General features: G+C 37.1%; 1 protein-coding gene across 1 annotated transcript in view; it reads left to right on the top strand.

Moving 5' to 3' along the window:
* FGGY (FGGY carbohydrate kinase domain containing) overlaps window positions 1-24,703 on the top strand; it is a 426,891-nt gene extending 402,188 nt beyond the window's left edge. The window contains exon 18 of the transcript XR_013448163.1: window positions 23,626-24,703. The gene's annotated coding sequence lies outside the window, so the exon portion shown is untranslated. The remainder of the gene's footprint in view (window positions 1-23,625) is intronic.
* Window positions 24,704-25,051: the final 348 nt, after the last annotated feature.

Here is a 25,051-nt window from a genome sequence, read left to right as displayed (position 1 = left end):
AAGGACCTGTCACTGGATCTGTTGTGTCTGGGATTCTGAAACTTCCTCCTCCCATCAGATTTGTTAGTTCTGTGTGGGACTGCCCAGAAGGCAGTGGTGTCTGAGTAATCCTAAACAGGCTTTCACTGGCACCTCCTTCTTCTAAACTTCACAATACCCCAAAGCCCAGGCAAGTTCAGGGCACACTGACTGTGTAATTGATACTTAGGAATCCACAACCAGTGTCTGCCCGTGGTAGTACTGGAAAACCTTCCCCAGAGTTCTGGTCAGTCTGGAAAACAGGGAGTTCCATCATGCCTTTTGTTTCCATCAGTCTAACCAGGAAATAGAAGCCACTTGAGCATACATTAGAGGGATTTCAAAACCAGGGATAAGTTACACAGGCGATGGATGAACTGAGAGCCAAAGAGGCAGCCCAGAGAATAATTACAGAAGGAAGGCACCAAGACCCTGGACTGGAAGGACAGAGGAAAAGGTGGTGTTACTGGCCCCAGGCCAGAAGCTGAGACCACAGTGGGTCTGTTCATGGAAGAGATGTAGCTGCTGCTGGAATTGCTGTCCAAGACAGAGAAGGAAGGAAAGAAAAACTCTGGCTTCTCCCGTCCTCCTACTCTCCAGTCTCCCACTCGTGTCTCCTATTGACCACATTCAGCCAAAACCAGCTGAAGTGGGAGGCTGAGAAATGCAGCGTGCAAGGGTTAGACCCCTGCAAACACAGGGCAAAGCGGCGAAGCATGGAGAAGCCACCTGGGCAATGTACTCCAATGAGGCTAATTGCTCTTCTTGGTCAACTTTCACTACCAATCAAAACACAGGCCCTCAGACATACTTCCGTATCAGTATTGCTCCTGGCTTCACCACCCCCCAATTTATCCTTATACTTCTGCCATCCTGATACCAACCCATTACTGTGCCTCATGAAGCCCCCATTCCATTCATCCTACTCTGTCCCCTGAACCTCTTCTCCAGACCCTTTTTGATGTTGATGGAATTGTGACTTGCCCTTAGCCAAAACGAAAACAAAAAAGAAAAAGAAAAAAGCCTTGCACCACTCATTCTCATTCAATGTTGATATATTAAATGGGAATTGCATCAATGATAACTTGCACTGTTGTATGTTTTTTACACATAAGGCCTCCAATTCTCACAACCACTTTATATTCCTTTTTTAGATGAGAAACCGGAGATATTGCGATGGAATGCTTACAAAACTTGCTGATAGCATGGTCCACAAGTGACAGAGCCAGGAATCAAACACGCAGCCTACAGTAGGCCCCAAAGTTCTATCCAGCATGCACCCCTATTCTAGAAATGGGCATACAGCACTGATCACCAGAGGATGACTCCTGCTAATGGAGTTATAGTTTAATTAGAGAAGATATTTTTAACTTTTTTAAGTTCAATTAGCCAACATATAAGTACATCCTTAGTTTTAGATTTTTAACTTTTCACTTTGCAATCAGTTTAGAGAAGAGTTGTAAACAACACAGAAAGTTCCCCTTGTATCTCATATTGACATCTTACACAACCATAACATACTTATCATTAATAACGATCCACATTGCTGCAATACTATTAACTGTGTTGCAATAGACAATATCATGATCACATCTCCTGAGTCTTCTGCAGCCTGTGACAGTTTCTCAGACTTCCTTTGTTTCATATGACCTTGACACCTTGGAAAATTATTGGTCAGGTATTTTGTAGGAAGTCCCTCAGTGTGGGTTTGTCTGATATTTTCTCATAAGAGACGGGAGTTATGGATTTTTTGGATGGATAATGTAAGGGTGAAGAGCCTTTTTTATCACATCATGTCCAGGATGCATGCTATAAACATGATTTATCACTGGTGATGTTAACCTTAAGCATTTAGTTGGGGTATTGTATGTACCTCACTTCCTTACTGTAAAGTTACTATTTTTATGCTTTCATATTCTGTTAGTTAGAAGTGAGTGACTAAGACTAGCCCACATTCAAGGGAGAGGAATGCAGTTCTACCTCCTGGAGGGAGGGAGCGACTACATTTACTATCTGTGATTCTTCTGTAAGTAACATCTGTCCCTCCTCCTCTGATTATTTATTCAATCATTTATATCAGTGTGGATTCATGGACGTTTATTTTATTCTTTAAGTTATAATCCAATACTATCGTTATTTATTTTCTGGCTCCAACTATTCCAGCTTTGGTCTGTGTGAGCTCTTGCAGGTTGACTACTGTCTTTTTCACGTATCACTATTTTTAAAGCACTTCCTTGCTTCCTGTCACTCCAAGATGCTCCAGACTCACCTTGCATTTTCTCTGCCCTAGCCCTAGAATCAACTATTTCTCTAAGGAGCCCTGGCTCCTTTTACTGGATAAAGGTATTAGAAACCCAAGTTCTCAGGCTAGATGTACTTCTAGACCCTCAGTGGAAAGAGCTAGAAAATATATGTATGGATGTATACAAACCCATGTATAAACTTTAAGGAGATAAGGGTACAAATATGTTGTTATTAATGCCGGAAGTGAAGAAAAATGCCAGATATCATGTAAAAGAATTAAAGGCATGATTAAGATAAAGGGGGTGAGGTGGAAGTCAATGTGGTCTTCTCTGCAGAAGGGAAACTTAAGCCAAAATCTATTAAATGAATAGAAATTAGCCAGGTGGAAGGGCAAGGAGAAAGCACTTCAGGTAGAAGGAGCAGCACCTGAAGAAGCACTGAGTAGGAGGAGCTCAATGCATTTGAAGAATTGGTAGAGGTCCAGCATGGTGTGAGCAGAGTAATCCAGGGAAAATGTGACTGCAAATGAGCAGAAGCTGGGTCATGTAGGGCCTTGAAGACCATGGTAAGAATTTGAATTTTTTTTCATAAATGCGATGGGTTGCCATCAAAGGGTTTTAAATAGGGAAGGGAGATGCATCCTATTTCACTGAGAAATGAAGAGCTTTGTGAAGTAGGAACCTCACCAACTTCCTCAGCTCGCCCACCCCACCTCCTATAAGCTTTTTTCTGCTGGCAATCATCCCCAGGAAGTTTTGCACCTGGCCACACCATAGGCTTACCTTTCTAGGTTTGGGATTTCACTAAGGTCTTATCTATAACATACACTCATATGAGGCACAATGGTTCTCTATCTTATTCAGTTGCTAAAAACTCATGACTATGTTTTGTTTTTTTAAAAAAAGATTTTATTTATTTATTTGTGGGAGAGAGAGAGAGAGAGCACAAACAGGGGAGGTGGTAGAGGGAGAGGGAGAAGAAGACTCCCCATTGAGCAGGGAGCCTGATGTGGGGCTCGATCCCAGGACCCTAAGATCATGACTGAGCCAAAGGCAGATGCTTAACCAACTGAGCCACCCAGGCGCCCCATGACTATGTTTTCTACACAGTTATATTTTCCTGACCTATGAATTCATAATAAAATACAACTCTTCTCCTTCTCCTTCACTGATTAGTTCCCTTAAGTGAATGCTGGGTTGTTGTTGTTTTTTATTATTATAAATAACTGTACTTTCATTGTAAGTAAATTGAAGACCTCTTTTGAAATTAGGACAGTTAACACACTTTGTAAAAATTAACAAAGATATAAAGAGGCCCATCCTATTACTTGAAGCAAGAATTTGCTCTTTAGCACCACCACCAGCCTCATCCTGAGGATTCCAGTTACATGGAACTCCTGAGGTGGTTCTGTTTTTCTGAACAGCTCTAATTACCGCAAAGTTATTAGATGTTTATTGATTGTTATGCCAAATGAATAAACAATGGTCTGTTGTTGTTAAATAATGAGGCATTAGTTGTTTAAAGATGTTTATAGTGTCTTATGTAAAATCTAAGGGCTTACTAAGTGTAAAACACATGAAGAAAATAATTTGCTTATTAAAAAGCAAAATTCAAAATTGCACGCATCAAATGTAACTATAAAAATGAAAAGAAAAGGTTCTACATCATCTATAGAGTAGTGCTGTTAGAATGCAATAGAGAAAAATAATTATCCCCAGGGGAACACTATTACAGCCATTGCTTAATTATGGTTTATTTTTCCTTTCCTCTTGTGATAATTATGCACTCCTTCGGACTAAGAGATGCTGACAGTTCTCTAACAGTATGGCTGTTTTTGTTCCACACACCCTGTGGTTTCCTCTAATTTTAGTCCTAAGACAATGTATTCAATTACTTTCAGGTCCTAAATTTGTTTTAGTGGTGCCTACATCTGTTTAGATTAATGAGTCTCTAATTTAAGAAATACACCAATTCTATTTTGATATTTAAAAAATATACTGAGCACCAGTTAACATGCTAAGGAATTCTCAGTCCTTCCCCCATACATAAATTTAAGTTTGAAAGTCAAGCCAGGAAGAGTGCTGGGACTTGGAGTCTCAAGACTTGACTTTGAATGGCAACTCCATACATACTAATTGCTACTGAACTTGGGACAAATCAAAATCCCTGGAGGTAGCTTTTTTTTTTCTTTTTAAGATAGAGTTGGTAAAAAGAAAAAAAAAAAAAGAGTTGGTAATCATTCCTATACCTTCTTTACTTGGTTGTTATATGGTTCAAGTGGAATAATGGCTGGAAAACTGTTTGCTTTGTACACCATAAAGTTCTTGTCAAGTATCAATCATATTATATGTATGCATTCATATCAAAAACATCGAACACACACTATGTGCCAGGCCCAATGCTCATGCCAAAAATGTGCAGATGTTTGAAAAGGAGGTTATGATTATAATGATGATGACAATGACAACAACCAAACTTGCATAGAGTTAAAAATATATGTAATAGTTCTTATATCTATGTAACAACTTCAGAATATTATTTTTTATTTTATTGTGTTTAAATTCAATTAATTAACATATAGTGTATTATTAGTTTCAGAGGTAGAGTTCAGTGATTCATCAGTTGTATATAACACCCAGTGCTCATTACATCACATGCCCTCCTTAACGCCCATCGCCCAGTTACCCATCCCCCCATACCCCTTCCCTCCAGCAACCTTCGGTTTGTTTCCTAGAGTTAAAAGTCTCTTATGGTTTGTCTCCCTCTCTGATTTCATCTTATTTTATTTTTCCCTCCCTTCCCCTATGATCCTCTGTTTTGTTTCTTACATTCCACATATGAATTAAATTCATATGATAATTGTCTTTCTCTGATTGACTTATTTCACATAGCATAATACCCTCTAGTTCCATCCCATTGCAAATGGAAGATTTCAAAATTTTTTTGATGGCTGAGTAATATTCTATTGTATATATAGACCACATCTTCTTTACCCATTCATCTGTCGATGGATATCTGGGCTCTTTCCATAGTTCGGCTATCGTGGACCTTGCTGCTATAAACATTGTGGTGCAGGTGCCCCCTTCGGATCACTACATTTGTATCCTTTGAGTAAATACCTAGTAGTACAATTGCTGGGTCGCAGGGTAGCTCTATTTTGAACTTTTTGAGGAACCTCCAGACTGTTTTCTAGAATGGCTATATCAGCTTGCATTCCCACCAGCTGTGTAAGAGGGTTCCCCTTTTTCCACATTCTCTCCAACACTGTTTGTTGCAGAGACTGTCTTTTATCCATTGGATATTCTTTCCTGCTTTGTTGAAGATTAGTTGACCATAGAGTTGAGGGTCCATTTCTGGGTTCTCTATTCTGTTCCATTGATATATGTGTCTGTTTTTATGCCAGTACCATACTGTCTAAATGATTATAGCTTTGTAACACAGCTTGAAGTCTGGAATTGTGATGCCTCCAGCTTTGGTTTTCTTTTTCAATATTCCTTTGTCTATTCAGGGTCTTTTCTAGTTCCAGGCAAATTTTAGGTTTGTTTGTTCCAGCTCTGTGAAAAATGCTGATGGTATTTTGATAGGGATTGCATTGAATGTGTAGGTTGCTTTGGGTAACATAGACATTTTAACAATATTTGTTCTTCTAATCCATGAGCATGGAATGTTTTTCCATTTCTTTGTGTCTTCCTCGATTTCTTTCATAAGTGTTCTATAGTCTATAATTAACCAGTGAGAAACTGGTTAATTGTGTATTTAACTGGTGAATTCTACCAGAGTACAGATCCTTTACCTCGTTGGTTAGGTTTATTCCTAGGTATCGTATGGTTTTTGGTGCAATTTTAAATGGGATCAATTCCTTAATTTCTCAGGAATCAAGAAAGCTCAAAAAATAGAGAGCTTTTCCCCCCTTGAGGGTGATGTTCACTGTGGGTTTTTCAAAAATGGCTTTTATGATATTAAGGTATGTTCCCTCTATCCCTACATGGCAGAGAGCTTTTATCAAGAAAGGATGCTATATTTTTCTGCATCTATTGAGAGGATTATATGGTTCTTGTCCTTTCTTTTATTACTGTAATGTATATCACATTGACTGATTTGGGGATGTTAAACCACCCTTGCTGCCCAGGAATAAATCCCACTTGGTTGTGGTGATTAATCCTTCTAATATACTGTTGGATCCTATTAGCTAGTACCTTGGTGTGAATTTTTGCATCCATGTCTATCAGGGATATTGGTTTATAATTCACCTTTTTAGTGTGGTCTTTGTCTGGTTTTGGGATCGAGGTAATGCTGGCTTCATAGAATGAATTTGGGAGGGTTAGTCATTTAAAGAAATAATTTTATTCTAAATTTGTCATGGATATTATATACTGAATGTCAACAATGTAGTTGAAACTCTGGACTTGTAAACAGGATATGATTTATGATGCTATTATTTCTAGTAAAAAAGTGAGAAACTGGTTAATTGTGTATTTAACTGGTGAATTCTACGAGGTTTTATGTTGAGTTCCCAGTGATTTCTCTGATCAGCTTTTCCATTTCAGACTGACAATGGGCCCAGGCAGAGTTTCAGTACAAATTGTCATGGGGAAATACTTTGAGACCTTCTGTATCATCTATTTTTCAGGATTTTATTTGAGAGTCAGAAACGTAAATGAGAAGAAGGATTCCAGGAGCAAGAGAAATGTGAGCTGTTGCATCGGGGCAGCAAGGAACTGTAATTATTATATGGACAGCAAGAGACATCAAGATTTTATGCCGAGTTCACACATTAGTCAACAAACACTGATGGAGTATTAGCTATGCACAAAGCACTGTGCTGGTGACAGGGAATATACTAGTGGACAGAGCCTGATACCTCTTCATGGAGCTTAGAAAAATCAGGAAGAGTTATGAAAAGTTAGGAAGAATCTTGTAGACAAAATGGCACTTGGGAAGGCCTGAGTGCAGGAAGAAGTATATTGCCTGTAAGTTACTCCTGGAGAATAGATGACATATTCTAGGTGTTCTATATATCTGTGTATCCCTCACAATGTCTGTTATTGTGTTGTACACACAGAGACACACAACAGATATTTTGGAATCAATAATAAATGATGACTACCAATGACTATGACACCATTGGATCAGTGGGCCCTCCCGGATTTTGTCTAGTTCTGAAGGCTAGAACATGAATATCCTCCCTGGTAAAGTGGGCATCATGATACCTACTACATAGGATGGTATAGAAATATATTGAGATGATATATGAAAAAACAATATTTAAAATGCAAAACATCATCAACATGCTCATTGTTCATCTTCGAAACAGAGGAGTAGAAAAAGCATGGGAAAGAACATCAAGGAAGATTATCATTAGAAGAGGTTCAGAATCCTGAGCATTTTATTAATTTAATTCTCAAACACATAAAATAATGTATCTGAGGCAGAAATAACCAAACTGTGACAATGTTAAAGTCTCATCAACTTGACTTGGGGGAGAAAGAGAAAATGCTCAGGCTACCAGCTTGAGTAAAGGAATAGTCATTTCTCATGGTCAAAGCTTACAAGTCACTGCACCTGAGTTTCACACAACAGCCAGAAGTTGAACAATTTGGTTAAAGAACATATTAATGATGCCAATCGGTGAATTTGGATAGATTTCCCTGCAGAATCAAACTCTTGTTTTGATTATACATTTATATATACAGAGAGAGTATATATGTGTTAAAAAGAAATTTGTTAAAGTTTTGTTTTGGGGCTATGAGATACTATATATATGAAAACACATTATCATCTACAAATACCTACAGAACTCTAAGAAACTATTACTATCAGTAGTATTTTTACTTTGTATTGCTCCATGCCATTATACTCTTATGGGCAAGGCTTCTTAATAATGGCCCATTGGGAGCTTTCACTAAATGATCTTGAGTGGAATCCAAGTCTTGAATTGCTTAAATGAATTCCACTCTCTCCTGAATGGTACAGTGCTGCTTCAGGATGTTAGTTAATGGAATTGTGACCCTACAAGTTTAGCAGAGCTAACTATTAATAAGGCCAAATAGGCCTTTATTTAGGATGATAAAAACAAATAGAACAGCACTTTTTAAAAATAACCATTGAGATATCCTTGGAATAATGCCACAAATTTGAGTCTGGAGAAGAAAAATCAATCATTTGGAGAGGGAGTGCATTCACATATTGCTCATCCTGCCTTTTACTAAAGTATCTGAAGTATGAGAAACAGAGTACACTGATGCTCATCACATACAATGAGCCTGAGTAAAAGGCTCGCAGGATGCCTGCTATTAAACGTGGAAGCCACTCTCTCCATAGGGCATTTCCATATTAAATATCTTGCGGTCTTATCAGTTAATTTACTGGTCATGTTACACTGCAAATAGGTTTAAGTTCCCCTGCCAATTCTAACTGATTGGTAGTGGCTGTTGGGGGCACTTTGTTGAATTGAACTGTGATGGTAAAATCAAACTCTAAAGCAAAGGTCATGGATGTGTATATTTGAGGGTGGAGAGGAGGGGCTGACAGTCCCTATGCAGTGAGTCATGGCTCTGGATTAAGAAAAAGGCTGATTAAGCACAGGCCCATGGCTACACACTCATTTATTCATTTTCTTATCCCTTCTTAAAAAAAAATGGAAGAAAATATTTAATATAAAAAGATGAAATCAGGGAAAAGGAAAGTAAGATCAAATAACAAGATAAGGCCACTGAGAAATGCAATCCATAAAATCCTGCACCCTTAGCAAAGGGGGCTTAAAACTTGACTCTGGGGGTGCCTGGTGGCTCAGCCATTGGGCATCTGCCTTCGGCTCAGGCCATGATCTCAGGGTCCTGGGATCGAGCCCCACATCGGGCTCCCTGCTCAGCGGGGCGTCTACTTCTCCCTACTCCCCCTGCTTGTGTTTCCTCTCTCGCTGCATCTCTCTCTGTCAGATAAATAAATAAATAAAATCTTTAAAAAATAAATAAATAAATATAAAACTTGACTCTAAACTTCCTAGTAGCTAAATTAAAAATGGGAGTCACAATCGTTTACAAGATCCACGTTGTCAAAAATATAAGGAAGTTCCTATAAGGAAAGTATAAAATAGACATGTTGGTAAAAAAAGAATAGAGTGGAACTCGAAGGCATGAATTTAAATCCTATTTACATTTAGTAGCCATGTGACTTTCAGCAAATTACTTAAACTTGACTACCTCAATGTCTTCATTTGTAAAGTTTGGATACTACCACTTCATGAATTGTTTCAAAGTTAAATTCTAAAGTGAATGTGCTCTTCATTTTTGTTCTGGTGACCTCACTTCTCTGCCCTGTTCCATGCCCTGGGAGGCTGACCCTGCAAACTGCATCCTCCAGGATCCCTTTGCCCTCTGGCTTCCAGTTTGGTTCAGCCAAGAAGAAGTAACCTCTCCCCACTGCATCAATGCTGAGAGTAATGGTAGCCACTCCCTCTATAACTACAGCTTCTGATGGGCAGCAGCCCTCCATAATGCCAGCTGTCCCCAAGCTCCAAAAATACTGCTGCCTCCCCCTTGCCTAAGAGTAGTAACAACTTCTAGATGCCTGGTGCCTCTGATCACTTGTTGGTTTCCTCAACCGCATTCATACTTCTGTAATTAGTCCCTTCATTAAGTTCTCATCAGAATCCAATGTGAGCATGCATTCTGTTTCTGGCCAGGGCCCTGACTGATAACAATGAATATTTATAACAAGATGGAAGAGGAAGGGAATAGAGTCCTAGTTTTGAGCCCCTAATCCAGGCCAAGCACAGACACTGTTTATGATAGATATTCAATCAATGCTGATAAGTCTGAACAAAGGGGAATGAGACAGGATAAAAGAAACTGTGGTATCACAAGAATTTGAGACACAGGACAGAGTTCTTTCCATCAGATGGCCCCCTTTCCCCAATTTGGAATGTGAACAGAAGAAAGAAAATCAGGATTGATTTAGTCTGGACAACAATAACAACATGCTAGAATTTTTGAAGATAGAAAATGTCCTCAGTTTTAATACAATTCAAAGAGAAATGATGTGGCAAAGAGCAAGTCACGATACTTCTTTGTGCCATTTTATATACCTGGGTGTAAGGTAGAGGTGGTTGGGCATAATATAGTTAATGGAATGACTAGTATTCTCACATGCTAACCACTTTTTGGGATGATTTACAATGTTCAAATAATGTACCATCAGAAAATAAATATTTTGCCTCCTTTTCACATAAAAAAAGGGGGAGTCAACTTTCAGAATGACTTAAAACGATAGAGAAAGTAACTAGTGCCCTCAAACTGTATTGTTCACAGGGTCTAGCAGAGGTACAACAAAAGGTTTGTGGGCATCCAGCAAATTCTGTTGTTATTCCCAGAAATCACCAAAGTCAGCTCATCCCAAGTGTTTCTCCTAATAAACTATCCTACATGTGACTGTGGTCAGGAGAGGTCCTCTTCCTCAGAACCTCTCTATTAATAGAGACATGTTTTTTTCTCTTTTGATGCATTTTTTTTTTACAGGAGAGCAGAGATGTCTTAGATCTTTTGTTTATAAATCATCTCCATAAACAGATCTTGTATAAAATAACCACAGTGTAGGGGAGGACTTAGGAAGAAAAAAACTCATAAAGTAAAACACTTTACTTTTCTTTTTGCCATTTTCATCCTGTTTTGATTTTCAACATGTGTAAATCATTCTGTTGCTATAAAACGTATTAAATGAGGTAAAAGAGCAAAGACCAAAAATGTAATAATGAAGCGAAGTTTTAATCTTTTACAATTTTTTGGCACGATCAGCTTGATTATATTTGATATACACTTAAGGGTTTGGTGTTTCAGAGGGAACTTTTCTTAAAACTGTTCACGTGTCCCAGATGTGACCTAGTTTCATTCTGGGAAATGGATGCTGAGTGTTGCACCGGCAAGTCAAACAGACGTGGCTATTTTAGGAGCCATAAATGCAGTACACTTACAGGAACCAAATATGAAATCCCAGCTGGCCAGAGAAAACCTTTGTTGAGCATGTACTATGTGCTGAGCACAGAAATGTAAAAACAAAGGACAAGTCCTGATTTTAAGGAGCTCATAGACTAGTAAGAGAGACAATAAACATGTCACACTGTAAAAGAAAACAAACGTAGAAGTAAAACCAAAGCATAATATGTTCAAATATCTGAAGGTGGGAGTAGAGAAGCATTACATACAATGTAGCCATTTTTTTTTTTTCTGTTTTACAAGAGTTAAGGGGATTCTTCATAGAGGAGGTGGAATTTGAGCAAATTCTGAAGTTTTAATTCTCTTCAATGAAGTCATGACCTGTTTATGGACAAATGTCCACTTGGATCAGTGAGATAACAGATGGAAAATGACTAGCACAAGGCAGGGCATAAAATAAGAATTATTAAATGTTTCCTCTTTCCTTCTGTATTTTTTAATTGAGATAAAATTCACCTAACAAAAATTCACCCTTTTAGTCATTTTAAAGTGTACAATTTGGTGGTGCTTAGTACATTCACAATGTTTTGCAACTCTTACCACTTTCTAATTCCAGAATGCCTTCATCATTCCACAAAGAACACTATGCCCATTGGACAGTCACTGGCCATTCCCCCCTCCCCGTAGCACCTTGCAACCTCTCATCTGCTTTCTGTGTCTGCCTTTTGTGGACATTTCCTATAAATACAGTCATACAGTATGTGGCCTTTTGTGTCTGGCTTCTTTCACATAGCTTACTGTTTTCAAGGTTCATCCATGTTGTAGCATGAATCAGTACTTCCATTCCTTTTTATGGCTGATGAATATCCCATTGAGTGTGTATACTACATTTTATTTATCCGTTCAGCTGTTGATGGACACTGGGTTGTTTCCACATTTTGGCTATTGTGAATAGCGCTGCTATAAACATTTGCATACAAGTTTTTACTTAAAAACATGCATATATAATATATTCATGTCATCTGTGACTAGAGAGAGTTTGGCCTCTTCCTTTCCAATTTGGATGCATTTTATTTTTCTGGTCTTGTTGCTCTGACTAGAACTTCCAGTACAATGTTGAATAGAAGTGGCAGAAGTAGACATCCTTGTCTTGTTTCTGATCATAGGGTAAGCTTTCATTCTTTCACATTGAGTGGGATTGTCATAGATGGCCTTTATCACATTGAGGAAGTTGCCTTGTTTTCGTACTTTTCTAAGTATTTTTATCATGAAAGATTATTGAATTTTCTCCAATGCTTTTTTGCATCAATTGTGATGACTGTGGGTGATTTTTCTTTCCTTCTTTTAATATGCTATAATATATTGATTGTTTTTCATATGCTGGACCACACTTGCATTCCTGGGATAAATCCTACTTGGTCATGGGATATAATGCTTTTAATATGCTGTTGGCTTGGTTTGCTGGCATTTTGTTGGGGACCTTTGCATCTAAATTCATAAGGGATATTTTTCCTATCATTTTCTTTTTTCATGATGTCTTTGGTGTTGATATCAGGGTAATGCTGGCTTTATAGAATAATGTGTTCCCTCCTCTTCTATTTTTTGGAAGAGTATGAGGAGAATTGGTGTTATTTCTTAAAACATTTGGTAGACTCTACCGGTGAAGCCATCCAGTTCTGAGCTTTTCTTTGTTGGAGGCTTTTGATTATTGATTCAATCTCCTTACTTGTTTTAAGTCTGATCAGATTTTCTATTTCATCTTGAGTAAGTTTTGATAGTTGGTGTTTGTGTAGTTTGTGTGTTTAGAGGAATTATGTTTATTTCATCTAGGTTATCTAATTTGTTGATACACAAATGTTTGATGACTGGTGAATGAATAAAGAAGAGGTGGTATATGTATACAATGGAATATCACTCAAGAATGAAATCTTGCCATTTGCAACAACCTGGATGGTGCTAGAAAGTATTATGCTAAGCGAAAGAAGTCAGAGAAAGACAAATACATACGATTTCACTCATCTGTGCAATTTAAGAAAACAAATAAGCAAAGGGAAAAAGAGAGAGAGAGAGAGGTAAACCAAGAAACAGCCTTTTAACTATAGAGAACAAACTGATAGTTACCAGAGGGGAGGTAAGTGGTGAAGATGGGTAAAGTAGGTGATGGGGATTAAGGAGTGCACTTGTTGTGATGAGCACCGAGTGTTGTATCGAAGTGTTGAATCAATATATTGTACACCTTAAACTAATATTGTATGTTAACTATACTGGAGTATAAATAAAAACTTAAGAAAAAAAAAGAATACACATTGGGCTTTTTGCTGGCAATGGGCCAAGTGTAAAAGAGCATGGTCTAACCCCACGTGGCCTGAAATGGACCATGGCTATGTGAAATCAGTACATGTAAGCTGCGTACTGCTGTGCAGCTTTTAGAAGCTGTGTGTGTTTAACAAAATAATGTAAAATATCACATTAAAAATATTCATAGTATTCCCTTATAAATTTTATTTTTATAAAGTCAACAGTAATGTCCCATTTCATTTTTTATTTTAGTAGTTTGAATCTTTTTTTCCCCCTTGATTAGCAGAGCTAAATGTTTGGTAATTTTGTTACTTTTTCAAAGAGCCAACTTTTTATTTCATTTACTCTATTATTTTTCTATTTCATTTATCTCTATTCAAATCTTTATTACTTTCTTCTGCTTGCTTTGGGTGTAGTTAGCTCTTTCTTTTCTAGTTGCTTAGGAAGGTGAGATTATTGATATAAGATTTTTCTTTTCCTAAAATGTAGGCATTTAGAACCATAAATTTCCCTCTGAGCAAGCACTCTTTAACTGCATCACATGAGTTTTGGTGTGTTGTGTTTCTTTATTCATTCATCTCACAGTATTTTCTAATTTTCTGTGACTTCCCTTTTGACCCATTGGTTGTTTAAGAATGTGTGGTCTAATTTCCACATATTTGTGAATTTGCCAGTTCTCCTTCTGTTCTTTCTTTCTTTCTTCCTCCCTCCCTCCCTTCCTCTCTCCATTCCTTCCTTCCGAAAGGAATTGTGTGTGTGTGTTTATGTGTGTGTGGTAAGAACATTAAACATGAAATCTACTATCTTAAAAAATTTTAAGTGTACAATACAGTATTGTTAACTATAGGCACAATGTTGTAAAGCAGATCTCTAGAACTTATCTTACATAACTGAAACTTTGTATCCATTGAACAGCAACTCCCTATTTTCCCCTTTCTCCAGCCCTTGGCAACCACCATTCTACTCTCTGTTTCTAAGAGTCTATTTTAGATACCTCATATAAGTGGAATCAGGCAGTATTTGTTCTGTGACTGGCTTATTTTACTTACCATAATGTCCTCTAGGCTATTCCATGTTGTCACATACAGCAGATTTCCTTCTTTTTAAAAGCTGAGTAATATTCTATTATAGGTATATACCACATTCATCAGTTGATGGACATTTAAGTTATTTCTATATGTTGGCTATTGAAATAATGCTGCAATGAACATGGGAAGTGCATATATCTCACTGAAATCCTAATTTTAATTTTTTTAGATATATACTTGTTAGACCAGATGGTAATTCTAATCTTAATTTTTTGAGGAAATCCCATAATGTTTTCCACAAAGGCTGCACCATTTTGTATTTTACATGTACCAACAATGTACAAGGGCTCCAATTTCTCCATATCCTTATGAACACTTATTAACTTATAGATAGATAGATAGATAGATAGATACAGATAGATAGATACAGATAGATATATATAGATATTAGACATCCTAACAGATATTAGTGGTATCTCATTGTGGTTTTGATATGCATTTCTCTGATGATTAGTGATGTTGAGCATTTTTTCATATACTTGTTAGCCACTGTATGCCTTCTCTGGAGAAATGTCAACTCAAGTTCGTTGCTTATTTTTTAATTAAGTTATTTGTTTTTGCTGTTGAGCAAAAACATATATTGGATATTAATCCTTTATCCGATATATGATTTTAAAATATTTTTTCCCATTCTTAGTTTGCCTTTTCATTCTGTTGGCCACCTCCTTTGCTGTGCAGAAGATTTTTGGTTCAATTACTTTTGTAACTTTGCTTGTGTTGCTTGTGCTTTTGGAGTTATATGCAAGAAATCATTGCCAAACACAATGTCATGAGCCTTTCCTCTGTTTTTCTTCTAGGAGTTTTACAGTTACTTCTAATTTTATTCCATTGTGGTCAGAGGAAATGCACTGTATGGCTTCAGTCATTTAAAATGTACTGAGATTTACTTTATGGCCTAATGTGTGGTCTTTTCTGGAGAATGTTCCATGTGCACTTGAGAAGAATGTATATTCTGCTATTGGGTAGAGTGTTCTATATATGTCGCTTAGATCTAGTTGTTTCATAGTGTTGTTCAAGGCTTCTATTTCCTTGTTGATCTTCTGTCTCATTGTTCTATCCATTATTGAAAGTGGGGTATATAAGTGTCCTACTATTATTGTTGAACTATTTTATCTGTAATTGTCAGTTTTTGCTTCATATATTTTGGGCCTCAGTTTATATGTTTATAATTGGTGTATTTTTTTGATGGGTTAATTTTTACTCATTATGTAATGTCCTTCTTTGTCCATTGTAACAATTTCTTTCTTAAACTCTATTTTGTCTGATATTAATATAGCCAATCCAGCTATCTTTTGAATAGTATTTGCATGGAATATATTTCATATCCTTTGTCAACTTAGCTTTCTTTGGATCTAAAGTGAGCCTCTTATAGATAACATGTGGCTGAGTCATGTTTTTTACTCCATTCTCCCATTATTTGCCTTTTGTTTGGAGTCTTTGGTTTTTTGTTTGTTTTTTAAGATTTTTATTTATTAGAGAGAGAGAGAGAGGACGAGTGGCAGAGGGAGAGGGAGAAGAGAAGCAGGCTCCCCATTGAGCGGGGAGCCCGACGTGGGGCTCGATCCCAGGACCCCGAGATCATGACCTGAGCTGAAGTCAGACGCTTAACCGATGGAGCCACCCAGGCACCTCTTGTTTGTAGTTTTTATTCCATTTACATTTAAGTAATTACTGATAAAGAAGGACTTCTATTTGGCTATATGTTTTCTATATGTCTTATATCTTTTTCTCATTTCCTCCGTAACTGCCTTCTTTTGTGTTAAATATATATTTTCTAGTATACCATGTTTTTTTTTCTACACATTTTTAAGTTATTTTTTTAGTGGTTTGCCATCTAATTAGAGGGATTACAATTAACAATTTAATTTATAGCAATGCACTTTGAATGAGTATCAAGTTAGTTTCAATTTTATATATAAAAATTTTCTTGTATGCAACTCCATCCCTCCCTTTATGTTGTTATTGCTACAGATTACATTTTTATACATTGTGTACTCATCAACATAGATTTATAATTATTATCTTATGCAGTTTTTTAAAAAATCACGTAGGAAAAATAAGGAGTTGCAACTTAAAATACTGACATATATTTACCTATGTAGTTACCTTTACAGCTCCTCCTGTGTTTTCTTTTTTTCCTTCCCTTCCCCCCTTCACTTTTCACTCATCCTTTTGTTCCTTTGTTCCTTCCTTTTTCTCTCTTTTCTTTCAAACATTGGTAGGAAAAAGGAGAAAGCTGTACTTTACTATTATCTTAAGTTGGGAAGCTTATAATGTCCTCGGTGATTAATTCTTTCTCTCCTCTTTGACACATGATTTGTTACAACTATGTCTCTGTATTATTTATTTGCCTTTTTGATGTGCAAGTCCAGCATCCTTAATTACATGGTAAGCATAGTAAGGGTAGAGACTCTGCCTTATAATTCCCCACATTTCCAGAGTCAAAGGAAATGTTCTATTTATAGAATGCACTTAAAATGTGGTTGGTGATGTTATCCTAGATATCCTGCCTTCTTTCTCCAGGCAGGCAAGCTATTATTATCCCCATTTATAGTGAGAAACTGAGAACCAAGAAGGTTCAGGAACTTCACCAAGGTAATAAGAAGAAGGGGAGAAAAACATGTTCTTCTGGGCTTTGTACCCAGCATTGTTTTCCAGGCAGCTTGTCTCAGTTATCTCTTACAAGCCTGCAACAAGCTTTCCCACCACTAGCACTAACTTCTGGCAATAGGCAATACTTGTAATGAATAATCCAACTGAGACAGCATTCAATTTGAGATGCTTATCTGTTCTTTTTGAATCAACACTGAAAGCAAATGAAATAGAATTGTTTCCCACAGGCTTCCTGAGCAGTAGAGAGAAACACTTGAAGCTATTTTTTTCAACCAAAGGACAAAGTTTGTGAGGGTGGCTGTGCATGCAAGTCACAATGAGTAACTGCAAGTGAAATAGGAAGGCAGCATGTTCACAGCTTGCGTTTCTCAAATTTAGAAGTGGGTGAACTTTTTCTTCTCAGCCCACAGACCTCCTTGCTTGGCTTGCAGAACGGCGTGGTGTCGCGGAAGGCACAGGCGAGGCTTCTCCAGTTACAAAGGGGGCACATGGGCTGCCTGCCGTGTGCATTGTAACTTAACTTCCTCATTTGCAGAAATAAGGATTTACGTGAGGATTAATTTATGTCCTGCATGTGAGGTGCCTGGAAGAGAAGAAATTGACACCCGCCTTCTTTCCTCATCAGGGTCCCTCTCACTTCTCCATTGTCCCTCCCACTTTCACATTGTTCAGTGTCTTCATTCCCTTAGCTTTTTAGCCCTTATAAAATACATGACATGATAAATACTTTCACCCTAAAATGTAATAAATGACTATTAGGTTCAGTACTGAATTTTTACAGGAACATGCTCATTTTAACAGGGGACTAAAATCGAATGTCCAATGAATGAAATTATCATTACAAAATGGAACCATGTTTGGTTACAGAAATTCAGCCTTAGTAAACATCATTCTTCACAAAATGGAGCCAGGGCTTCTTGGAGAAATGGATGATTCCAGGATAGGGACATGAAAGCACCTGAAACATCTTGTCCCAGGAAGTATAGAAGCATTTAAAAAACAGGAGAGGTATGCAGAAAGGACACAGAGACCAACTTGAAAGGGTTCCCACTGGCTGACCTTGGGAAAATTTGATGATTAAAATGAATAGTGACAAGAATGGATTATATCATATCGAATAAAAATACATTTATGAATCCATAATTACACTTAAAAATTTAAAGGTGGGTATGGACAGAAGAGGAAAAACCCTTTTTTTGTAAAAACAGAATAGTGGGGCACCTGGGTGGCTCAGATGATAAAGCCTCTGCCTTAGGCTCAGGTTGTGATCTCCAGGTTCTGGGATCAAGCCCCACCTCCAGTTCCCAGGTCACCTGGGAGTCTGCTTCTCCCTCTGCCTCTGCCTCTCCCCCTGCTTGTGCTCTCTCTCTCTCAAATGAATAAAGAAAATCTTTAAAAAATGTTAAAAAAAATAAAAACAGAATAGTGCCAATTAATGGATATAAGAGATAACAGAAATAGAAAATCACCATTTTATGACCACCATAGTAATAATTAATTCAGACAGTAACATGGATGCTAAAAGCTCTGTGTGATAAACTTTTGAGGAACCATATATCCACACAGTCTCAAGATTTACTAATTGCAGTGGGAAAAGTATCTTTACAATGGAGAAATCTGGTGGACACCATCCTAACTGAATGATAAAATTTAACATCTCCCATAACTGGACAATCCAATACTGTGCTCCTGCCAATGTGGTGCACTGAGCTCACAATATAACCTCTGCTAAACATGATCATGAAATAAATCTGATCATGAAGAAACAATCTGACAAATCTTGCTGGACTGGACTATCAAAAACGTTGTTGTCATGAAATATCACAATACATACACACGTCCAGATAGGGAACTGACCTACATTAGAGGAGACAAAAGAGACATGGCCATAAACACAATGATTCTTGATTCCTTGATTTTGGATTCCAGAGGGAAAAAAAAAGAGAAAAAAATTGGGGGACAATTAGGTAAATTTAAAGAAGTATTTCATATTAAATAATAATATTAAATTTAAATTTCCCTTGGGCGCCTGGGTGGCTCAGTTGGTTGAGCGACTGCCTTCAGCTCAGGTCATGATCCTGGAGTCCCGGGATCGAGTCCCACATCGGGCTCCCTGCTCAGCAGGGAGTCTGCTTCTCGCTCTGACCCTCCCCCCTCTCATGCGCTCTCTCTCTCTCTCATTCTCTCTCTCAAATAAATAAATAAAATCTTAAAAAAAAAAAAAAAAATTTAAATTTCCCAAGTTTGACAATTACATATGGTTATCTTAAGAGAGTGTCCTTATTCTTAGAAGATAGATGCTGAAGTATTTAAGGGCAAAGGATAATTATTTTTGTTACTCTTAAAATATATATATGGAAAAGGAAATGTGGTTGGTTAACTATAACCAAAAAAGAACTTTGTACAGAAAAAAATACACTGTAAAGAATAGGCCAGTTATTTAATCCAAATGGTCAGTTTAGTTATTCTTCAGAAAAATCATGTGAAGTTTATAAGGAGAATTATGTTTGAAGTAAAAGTTCAAGTTTACACTTGTGGTGAGCATAGCATAATGTAGAGAGTTGTCGAATCACGATTTTGTAGACCTGAAAATAATGTAACATTTTGTGTAAACTGTACTTCAATTAAAAAAAAAGTGTTAAAATCTCAAAATATGTTTAAATATTGGCCTTTATTTTTAAAATCTGCTTACATGGATTAGAAGGATTTTTTTACATAAAAAATAGGGTCACCAATGGAATGATAAGCATGGATCATCTCTTTAACAGAGTGTAAAATGATGACATGTCTTGTGATTCACTTAAACTGAAATATAAAGTATAGGATTTATAGGTTTCAATGATACTTTAGATTGGTAACACTATCAGTACATTTTACTAAATGTCTTTTTATTACCTATTTTTAAGTTTTTGAAAACAGAGTACATATATCTTTTTATTAATTTTTTTTATCATCTGAGCTACTTTAGGACAAGATGAAATAATTATGTCCAATTTTATTTCACTTAGGACTTTGGGATGAATTTAAATATGCATAATAAATAAGATGGTTATATTAATTTTAACTCAATAAATGGCAAACTAAACATCCCTTTCCATCAGTTTTAATACAATTTCTAGGGGCGCCTGGGTGGCTCAGTCATTTAAACATCTGACCCATCATGATTTTGGCTCAGATCATAATCTCATGGGTTGTAGTATCCAGCCCCTCGTCGGGCTCTGCACTCAGTGGGGAGTCTGCTTGAGATTGTCTCTCTCCCTCTGCCCCACCCCCCTCTCTCAAATAAGCAAATAAATCTTTTTAAAAATTCAATTTATAATATTACCCTGTGCTGTGATTTATCTTTTTGTAATTTCTGTTTCCCAACTACTCTAAGGTGGCATCTGTTTAGTGATTTGACACCAAGTCCCTACATGAAATTATAGCTGTGACTACAATCCCCTTCCATTTTGGAGCTTTTTCAATATAAGAGACAATGCCAACATTCTTCCTCTGTGACCATTTTAACTTTGCAGTTATACTATTGCCACCGTTAAAGATACTTTTCCATTTCTGACACCATGCTTTACCATTCTGAATGATGGCATACCACCTCCACCCGGAAGATAATGTGATGTGATGCCCAGATCCCCAACATTTGGGAATGCTGTTGTGAATTGCCTTGGCAGGCACACCACCTTTTCAGGAGAGCTCACATCCAATGATTGATCAACATGGAGGCATAAAGACTAAGTCACTTTCATCCAAACTCAGACAACCTGGAAGGGCCACTCTAGCTTCAGAGCTCCCCAGGGGTTGGTTGAAACTTTCATTAGGTAACTGCACCACAGCCTGCTTTCTCCCTCTGTGCACTTCTGCTTCCCTTTCTTCTCCTCCACAGCCCTCAATTCCCAAAACCACTTCTTAATAAACCTCCTGCCTGCTAATTTCCATCTCAGAGTCTACTTCCTGCAATTTTTCTGCTTATAGTGTAATTTTAAAATCCCTTGTACTATATAGATGTACATGCCCCAGTAACAGAGATGCCTTCACCCTTAACTTGAACTTCTCCATCCAAATCTTAAAATAGTTTCTCTTTGGGCAGCCCACCAGGTTAGTGATAACATTGCCTGCAAGCACTGAACTGAAATGCATCAAAAGGCAGTTTCACTAAATGATATAGAAATCTCTTGAACTTAAGTCTATAAAAGCACCAAAAGCAAAATTCTTGGTGTCACCTACAGTCTCCACGTAGCTTTAGTTTCATAACAGGACTCAGTTCCTGGCCAGTGTGAGGAATAGATAAGTAGTTCCCTTTTTTTTTTTAAAGATTTTATTTATTTATTTAATTGACAGAGAGAGAGACAGACAGACAGACAGCGTGAGAGGGAACACAAGCAGGGGGTGTGGGAGAGGGAGAAGCAGGCTTCTGGCTGAGCAGGGAGCCCGATGTGGGGCTCGATCCCAGGACCCTGGGATCATGACCTGAGCCAAAGGCAGTTGCTTAACCAACTGAGCCATCCAGGCGCCCCTAGATAAGTATTTCCTTTTATACAGTGGGAAGTAGTCCACATCCTTGATCCCCTTCCTCTAATCTCTACCCAAGTAGGTACCCCAGCTGGAAATATCTGTGGAGATGAAGTCTCTCCCAACCCCATCACCTAGAAGTTCAGATCTACTGAGTATCCAAGTCAGTGCTGGCCAAGATTTTCTCTTTATTAGAAAGCCAAAGCTTACCCATGGTTGGTGCCTGGGATTGGTCTTGCTTCCCTAAACCCAGTACAGTAGTTAGTAGATCTAGGCACTAATGTCCACTGGGATCACATGCCTAAGAAGTAGAAGTTTTAAAATGTCAATTTTTGTCACCATTTCTCTTCCCTAGAACTCTGCCAAGGGCTTTTAAATCTTTCCCAGAGCCTAGACACCATCATTCCAAAGTATCTCTCAGATTCTGAAAATTATCAATCTAAAGTATCTGCTGTTACATTTAACTGCCTGTGGACCTTGATGCGGATTGGACATAACCTGAGTCTGCTATAGTTCTTTGGATAGTGTGGACTGAAGACCAATCCTGGGGGTATCATATAGAAAACCAAGTTAACCCCTATGGTAGATCTTACATCATTCTGACTTCTTCTCTCTGTTGCTGAGATCTAGCCTATTTTGCATTTTTTTCCCTCCTTCCCTCCCTTTCTTTATCCCTTTTCCCTTCTTTCTGTCCTTAAAACATCTGTAGGATTTCTGGTTGAGGGACTATGCAAGGTACAGCTGCACCTAAACAATGCTGTAAGGATCTTGTATATGGGGCCCAATAGTTTGCTTCAGAAATAAGTGCTTTGCTAATGAGGTCCACCTGGAAGGTTTGCAGCTGGTATGGTCACTCTGCTAGAATGGGTGCTGTGTCTGAACATCTAGATCAGTGCCTGTCCAGGCCAGAGTTTTCCTCTACCTGAGGTCTACTCTCAGCCATTCAGGGTATCTAGATATCAGCAGGGGAAACCTTTGACGTTTCTATCTCTTCTCACCATCACTTGTATGTGCAAGGTATAGATTTCCTCTTTACAAGTAGAGCCTACTACGGTTCTATTTGAGATACCTAATCAGGGATTCTCTTTTATCATTTCTCCTTCCACTTATAGCCCAATTCAGAGTCTAAAACCTCATCCTGACCCTATCTTTCTCTAAGAAAATATTTTTTTTTTAATTTTAATTTAATTTTACTTATCTTTTGTTTTAATTAAAAAGGTGGTATTTGTTCACTTTGATGAAATTGGAAAATAAAAATTAATAATCACAACGAATAACCACTGCTAATATTCTAATATGTTTACTTTGTTTTAAAAAATGAGTGGAAACATAAGCATGCACACACACAGCCCAAGACATATACACAGTGTGTATAATAACGTGTACTGAGCAATGTTCTGTTAAGCATTTTATATTCATTTGATCTTCACAGGAACCATGTGAAATTATTATTTTTGTCTGCAGGCATCCATCTCCCCCACCCTCCATCAACCACCCCATAATTTCACCTTGGTACTAGTCCTGGTGGAACAGATAGTCTGGGGACGTGCTCTGTTTATGGCAAAGGGCTGAACACATATCCTATGACAGGCCAATAGGATGCCCTCTCTGGAAATTGAATCTTGAATAGAATGACTCAGAAAAACTTAGCAGCCACTTGATCATATTCATCTAGGTGGTGTTCTCCTGAAAAACTTCCATAGATTGTTACCTACATCCTATGAGTGGCTTTGGGACCTGCTCTTGCCCCTGCTGGCTTCTTCAAATACTCCTCTGAATCTGTAAGATTTCTCATATCCTTGCAACAACATTGTTATTTATAAAGTTACCCAGGTTTGATTTCTCCCACTTACCACCAAAAAATACATAACTAATATAGAAATACATAGTAGTAATAATAATAATACAAGTATTATTCTATTTTGCAGAGACAAACTGAAGCTTACTGAAATGAAGTGACTTGCTCAAGATCACCCAGGCAATAAGAAATCATATCAGGTCTCCATAACACTAAAGTTTGTGCTTAATTCTAACCAACTCTCTTTTCGATCTCCTTCTGTACATACACAGAGGTGTGTGTATGTGTGTGTGTGTGTGTGTGTGTATTCTTATATGTATTCTTCCACATTAAGATCTGGCCATATTAAAAATTTTAATCATTTTCAGCCTTCAGTTTTTTTGTCTGATAATAAAATCGCTGAAGAAAAATTTTAAATTACTGTAAAGTACAAAGAAGGTAAAACTTACCCATTATTTCAATACCCTGATATCATCAAAATTACTATTAACATTTTGGTTTGTTTAGTCTCTCTTCTCTTTCTCTCTCTCTCTCAGTGGGTATATATATACACTCACATGCATACAAAATAGGGATCCATACATAAATTTCCATATATAGTATATACATATAAAACAGCGAGAGTGGGAGAGAGCCTTACTCTATATACAGACTTGTATCATCAATTTTTCCTTTTGATATTATTCTTTAAGCCTTTTCCTGAGCAATTAAACTTCTTTCAAAATATTTTAATAGCTACAATATATTTCATTGTATGGATATACCATAATGTATTTAATCACTCTTCTTTCAGACATTTAATGGCTGTTTCTTTTTCTACTTTGATAACTAGCACTGCAATCAACAATTTTGTTGGCATCTGATTATTTTCTTAGAATAGATTCTGGAAGTGAAACTATTGGTTTAAAGGCTGTGAGCATTTTAAAGATTCTTGATATAGATTGTCAAAATTTTTTCAAAAGATTATTCCAATTTACAACCCCACAACTAGTGTTTAAAAATCAGTTTTATTCAGTGCTCCAAATATAGATGCCAACTTTTAGAAATGAATGTCAACAGTTGGAAAATGATGGACTATATTGTATTAGGCATTTTTTCAATATATATTTTTTTCTAATTATAAAGTAATACAAACTAATTGCAGGTTGAAAAATATAGATTACAGAAAATAATCCCTTTATCCATAAATAAAAATGACAGTTTGATGAACATTCCTTTGTCTTCTTGCTGTGCACATATTAAATAAATATTTATAATGTTGAGATCATATGGCTCATACTTTTATATATGAATTTTTAATTTAATGTTATATATCATTATGAATTTATATTAAATATTTCCAAAGCATTGTTTTTATTAGTTGCCAAATAATCTATCTTGTAAACTGGCTATAATGTAGTTAACCTTTCTTGCTTATTGTATGTGGATTGATCAGCATAAATAGAATTGCAGTACATAACATTTTGCATAACCTGACTACATTTCTGGTAATTTCAATAGAATTTATGACCAGAAGTGGAATTATAGAATCATGGGTTTAAATAGCATGGCTATTC

Source organism: Halichoerus grypus, chromosome 5 (genome assembly GCF_964656455.1).
Source record: "Halichoerus grypus chromosome 5, mHalGry1.hap1.1, whole genome shotgun sequence".
Lineage (NCBI taxonomy): Eukaryota > Metazoa > Chordata > Mammalia > Carnivora > Phocidae > Halichoerus > Halichoerus grypus.
The sequence above is the reverse complement of the archived record's forward strand: the minus strand, read 5'-3'. Positions and strand labels throughout refer to the sequence as shown.